The sequence below is a fragment of the Sinocyclocheilus rhinocerous genome, unplaced genomic scaffold, assembly GCF_001515625.1.
Source record: "Sinocyclocheilus rhinocerous isolate Xijiao unplaced genomic scaffold, SAMN03320098_v1.1 scaffold1694, whole genome shotgun sequence".
NCBI classification, from domain to species: Eukaryota; Metazoa; Chordata; class Actinopteri; order Cypriniformes; family Cyprinidae; genus Sinocyclocheilus; species Sinocyclocheilus rhinocerous.
This window is the reverse complement of record NW_015626863.1, coordinates 1156189-1162789: the sequence shown is the minus strand read 5'-3', so window position 1 is coordinate 1162789 and position 6601 is coordinate 1156189. Positions and strand designations below refer to the sequence as shown.

The 6601-nt window shown below is 33.8% G+C and overlaps 1 pseudogene; it reads right to left on the bottom strand.

The window, feature by feature from the left end:
* Positions 1–6601, bottom strand: part of LOC107717732 (carnitine O-palmitoyltransferase 1, liver isoform-like) — a 17537-nt pseudogene that overhangs the window by 10328 nt on the left and 608 nt on the right.

The window sequence follows — 6601 nt, the reverse complement described above, 5'->3', positions numbered from 1 at the left end:
TCTTGTCTGTCTCACCTCACCCCACTCTTCTTGTCAGTCAGCTCGACTCACTCTTCTCACTGGAGAAATGAAATCTGATCTGTGATGCAACTGTCGTTCAACTGCATTGAGCATCCGCGTTCAGTTTTTAATTGTAGTGTCTGTTCTTTTACTGAACTAAATGGTTTTTATTACTATAAAAAAATCTAAACGACGGTGGGGGTCGGTGATGCGGTGGGCAAGTGACGTAACCGGTGTTGCGGCTTAACACCGGTATCACAGTCAGCACCGTCTATCACGGCAAGACTAATCAGCAAATGTGCCAAAAAATTGATCAGAAGATTCTCAGAGATGAGGACACATCCTAGTGTGTTTCTGGGTCAGTCTGTGTGTACGGTACAAACCAGGTTTGTCCAGGGGTGTGTGTGTGTGTGTTTGTCTGTGTAAGTTTATACAGTAACACGTGTGTATGTACTTGTGATCCTTACAGTAAATAGACTAATGTCAAATATCTTTTCATCCTAGAAAGTATGAGAATATTTTTTTTTTTTTTCTTCTTCTACTCAAAGAATCCTGAAATACGTATCATTGATTCTACAAAAATATGAAGCATTTCTTTATTAACATTATTAACATTGATAATAATAAGAAATGTTTCTTGAGCAGCATATTAGAATGAATTCTGAAGGATCATGTGACACTGAAGACTAGAGTAATGATGCTGAAAATTCAGCTTTGCATCACAGGAATAAATTACATTTTAACGTATATTCAAATAAACAACAGTTATTTAAAACTGTAATAATATTCCATGATATTGCTGTTTTTACTGTATTTTTAAACAAACAAATGTAGCCTGGGCAAACATAAGAGACTTATTTCAAAACCATTAAAAAAAATCTAGCCTTACCAGTCTCTTCTCCTGGAATGCGTGTGGTGTTGAAAATCCTCTCACATTGAGCGGCACACAAAGGAACATTTAAAACTGGTACACGACTCTAAAAGACAGAGTTATAGCCTACTGTTAGTCAAGGTAACTTGAATCAAAAATTCGTTTTCATAAGTATTTTCCACCCTCCTTCACCCACAATTAAAGGGACAGTGCACCCAAAAATATTATTAAAAATAATATTCATTCTTACTACAAATTTAGTTTGGACTACCGCTTTAAGCTGTTATTGCTACTGTAACTTTAAGACATGTAAATGATTAGTAATGAATATCTAAACTCCACATGGCAAAGTTTAAAAGCTCAATCATCAAAATGGGCCAAGTTGCCAATATGATGATATATAAATGTGGATATATAAATATGCTAATCTGCTTAGTATGTAAATTGGACTCGAGTTTAGTTGCCATGAAGAACCAGATTGAACTCATGATGACGTTTTATGGTGTATATCATTAGATTGACTGAGGCACACTAAACTTTCAAAAAGAGAAAAAGTTTTCCCGTTATATGTTCTCTTTAATAAAACTATGCAAACACCTGCAGGTCTTCCCTATACACCATCACAGTCTCCATTACCCATCCATAGCCTAACAAAGTTCAATGCACAGCTAAAAACAGCTCTGCTGATCAATCTCTGTCATCGCTCGGGGCAATGAGAGGTTTCACCCCTCACCCAATGGCATCTGTCAGCACTGCAATGTGGACTCACAGGTTTGATTTCCTCTCTGTTGAGTTTCCTGCGGTACAAGAGACATGCATGCAGTGTGTTTCCTGCTCTCGCGGCTTGAATCGGTGTAGGTGTCACGTACAGGAAGTCCTGAGGATGAAAGAGGAAGACTCAAGAGGCTTGATTAAAAAAAAAATTATATCACTTTACCACTAGAACTTCCTGCTTGTTAAAATGCATCTGAAATGGATGCCCACATGGCTTTCAGTTTGAGGTACCACTGCAGGCGGTTTCCCAGACTGCTCTCAAACTCCTTGGCCAGAGTTGTCATCCTCTCATATTCAGAATCGCTCATCAACAGACGCGCAGATTCCATGTACTATATGTGAGAGAGACAGCTTGGAACGTTATTTTTTCCATTTAAAATGGTTTAGTGATATATTTTGGTGAAGATGATGACATAATGATGATCTCACCCTCTTAACAGTGTCCTTGACTGCTGGAACAGGCAGGTTGGGCAAAGAGCCCTGGTAGCTGTACAACAGAGGCTGTCTGCCCGAGAAGATCCGGACCATGGCCTGAAAACAAGCATATTTGAAGGTAAAGTGTGATTTTGATGTTAAAATACTCTCCTATCCAGTTCAAAGGGGTCCTATTATGTTTTTTCACTTTTTCAACTTTAGTTAGTCTGTAATGTTGCTGTTTGAGCATTCCCGACCAGGCGCCGAGTGGTGCCAATCACAACACACACTGGCCTTGCTAACCAATCACAGCACATTTCGTATATCAGAAGGCGGGCCTTCATTTGATACAGGAACTATTCGAGCCGTTCATGCCAGACTGAGGGGAGGTGTTGTGATAATGTAAAATATGTCAAAAATAATGTTTTTCGAACAATCTAGTATGAGAGCCTGTTCTAGTACACCCCCAAAACAAAATCAAGACTTTGTAAAAGAGCATAATAGGACCCCTTTAATATGTGTTGACAATCAGGTACAAGTAAAATATTTATAGCATGGTTCCCTCAAACCCCGACACAACAACACTGGCTCCACCAATACCGTAAATGTACACACTTCACCTTTATTTACCGTTACAGGTTGGGTGGTTAGTAGGTTAGGTGTGTCTTATAGTATGACTGTACTAACCGCCCAGATTTTGGTGGTGTTGGACACTTTCCCGTGTTGTTCATACATCCAGCCGTGATACGACAGTAACTGCTTCAGGCAAAGCCTCATGGTGAAGATCAGCAAGAGCCAGAGCAGAGTGCTGAACAACACGGCAGAAACCACCGTCCGACACTGAACGCTCAGAGAATCACTACAGAAAAAGAGACACAATATTACACTGCTATATGCAATACTTTAATTAATGTTTTATTCATTTTTGGGAAACTCAATAGCTATGTTTCCATCACCCTGTTTTTATGCGCATTTTGACGTATCACATCAGAATCGAGTGATGGAAATTCCAAATTTCGGGGGGAAAAAAAACCCTTAATTCGCTAAATTAGCAAAATTGGATTTGACTTTTTGCAAAAAAGGGTTAATGCAAATAATGGGAGATGGAAACGCAATGCCGAATAAATTCCTCCATGAGCATCAAAAAAGCCATGTGACTTTGCATTATGGGACGACATAACATGACTAACCAGCAGACCGATCCAGTTGCACAGCATCTGAAATGTTGTTATGGTCATTCTGAAATGCCCGAGCAAAGTCTGTCGTCAAAGTATTTCTGTATAATTGCCTCCCAGAACCGTCTTACATGACAGTTTGGGTGGAAACCCAGCTTATGAAAGTTGATAAGGTGATTTTTAGTCACATTTTTGAAAGATTGTAAATATCCTATCAGGCTAACAATTTATTTAAAGGGGTCATATGATGCGATTTCAATTTTTCCTTTCTCTTTGGAGTGTTACAAGCTCTTGGTGCATAAAGAAGATCTGTAAAGTTGCAAAGACTAAAGTCTCAAATCCAAAGAGATATTCTTCATAAAAGTTAAGAGTCTGTCACACCTACCTAAAACGACTCGTTCTAACACGCTTATTTGAAAAATAATGTGTTTTTTGAACATTAAAGCATGTCAACATATTCTGTTACACCAAATACACAAAATAATGATCTTTAAAATAGCATCATTATGACCCCTTTAAGTGTTGCATTATCACTTTCAGTGAACTTTTTTGATGATTGTTTACTATGCAAAATCAGGTTATATATTTTATTATTGTCCGCTACTGAAAAACAGAATGTGCTTAAGTTCTCATCTTAAAAGTATGATATTGTCATTATGACAGTTTTTAATCATTATTTTAAAAAGGGAACAATATAATAGGGTTGACACATAAACTGGAGACACAACTTTCTTTTTAATAACAATAATTTTTATTAAATAAACAATTAAATTATTTTATTAAATCTAAAAATATGTACATTAACATTCAAAAGTCTGGGATTCTTATGCTCACCAAGGCTGCATTTATTTGACCAAAAATACAGTAAAAATGGTAATATTTTAAAATATTATTACCACTTAAAATATGTTTTCATGAAAACTTTTTTCTATTTGAATATATTGAACTTTTTTGATGATTGTTTACTATGCAAAATCAGGTTATATATTTTATTATTGTCCGCTACTGAAAAACAGAATGTGCTTAAGTTCTCATCTTAAAAGTATGATATTGTCATTATGACAGTTTTTTATCATTATTTTAAAAAGGGAACAATATAATAGGGTTGACACATAAACTGGAGACACAACTTTCTTTTTAATAACAATAATTTTTATTAAATAAACAATTAAATTCTTTTATTAAATCTAAAAATATGTACATTAACATTCAAAAGTCTGGGATTCTTATGCTCACCAAGGCTGCATTTATTTGACCAAAAATACAGTAAAAATTGTAATATTTTAAAATATTATTACCACTTAAAATGTTTTCATGAAAACTTTTTTCTATTTGAATATATTTTAAAATGTTATTTATTCCCGTAATGCAAAGCTGAATTTTCAGCATCATACTCCAGTCTTCTGTGTCACATGATCCTTCAGAAATCATTCTAATATGCTGATTTGCTGCTTAAGACACATTTCTTGTTATTATCAATGCTGAAAAAAAGCTGCTTTTTGATGACTACAAAGTTCAAAAGAACAGCATGTATTTGAAATATAAATCTTTTGTAACGTTACAAATGTCTTTACTGTCACTTTTCATCAATTTAATGCATCCTTGCTGAATAAAAGTATCAATTTCTTAAAAAAAAGAATAACTTAAAAAAAAACTTTTGAACGGTAGTGTATTAAAAATAATGTCTAAATGCTAGCTGTTATTTCCAAATATGTTTTCATCAGAAATGCTAATAGAGGGGAAAAACAGGGCTCCTTGTGACAACCAAAAAAAAACAAAAAAAAAAAACACTTGACTGGATTTTTGTTAATATATTTAGAATTTTCTATATTAGTCTCACAGAGTTACCATCATCTATTCATTATTAAAGTCATGAGGGACACAAAACTGCATCTGTTTCGTAGAATAACTCTTCTGCTTTTTTCTGAAACTAACTGAAACAAGGTGTGTGAAGGTACACACCCTCCTAGGGCATTTTCATGAGTTCGTGGGTGGGATCCCCAATTCTTTTAAAAAGTTTCAATGTGAGTTACATAAGAGGATGACAAATGTTTCAGTATTTCTTTGAGCCACTAACGTGGTTCACACTGCAGATAATTCCTTGTTTAGCCAGTTCTGTCTTTAAAGAGCAAGGGATCAGATTTCCCTGTGGTAATGTGACCTCTATTACCTGACCGGCAGATGTTCTTGGATCTTAGCGATGAGGCCCATGGAAGGGTCCGAGCGTGTGTACATGGTGGCCAAGATCGCGATGACGACAAACAGCCATGAGGACGGGCTGGCGGGATACACACCAGTGATCACGTTGTTCTGTACAGGAGAAAGATGGACAGAATAAACAAAAGACACTATGAAATCCAGCTGGGGAATCTGTGAGAATAACTGACATAAAAAAAAATTTAATAGAAATAAACATAAAACAGATTTAGTAGGTGACAAAATATCAAAATGAGCTATTTGCTTTTGTAATAGAGATTATATTGTGCATTTTAGTGTTCATTTCTGCATTTTATTCTAAAATAAATAAATGTTTGTTTTTATAACCAATTAGAAAATTTTTGACATTAAACACACTTACATACACATAACAATGGTCAGATTTAGCAGATGATAAATTTAAAAAATCAAAATCAAAATGAGCTATTTGCTTTTGTAATAAAGATTTTACTGTGCATATTATTGTTCATTTGTGAATTTTGCTGTAAAATAAATATTTGTTTTTTTTAAGAATCAAAAAAAAAATACATTATCGACATTAATAATTACTACATGCACAAAAAAACAAAACAGGCAGATTTAGTAGTCGACAAATTATCAAAATGATCTATTACATTTTATTGTTCGTTTGTGCATTTTAGTCTAGAATAAATAGATGTTTGCTTTCATAATCAAATATAAAAATGCATTATCGAAGTTAAATACACTACTACTAAATGACAACATAAAATCAAAAAGAGCTATTTGCTTTTATAATAAATATATTAGTGTGTATTTTATTGTTCATTTGTGCATTTTATCCTAAAATAAATAAATGTGTTTTTTTTATAATCAAGTATACAGATCCATTATCAACATTAAATGCACTAGTATTACATAAACAAAAATAAGTATAAAATGGATGGATTTAATAGATAAAAACAATATGAAATTTGCTTTAGTAATAAAAACTTTATTGTGCATTTTATTGTTCAATTGTGAATTTTATCCTAAAAAAAAGAAAAAGAAAATTAAAATTAATTAACTTTCTCTCTGAAACATATATATATATATATATATATATATATATAGTCATGGCCAAAAATATCAGCACCCTTGGTAAATATGATCAAAGAAGGCTGTGAAAATTAATCTGCATTGTTAATCCTTT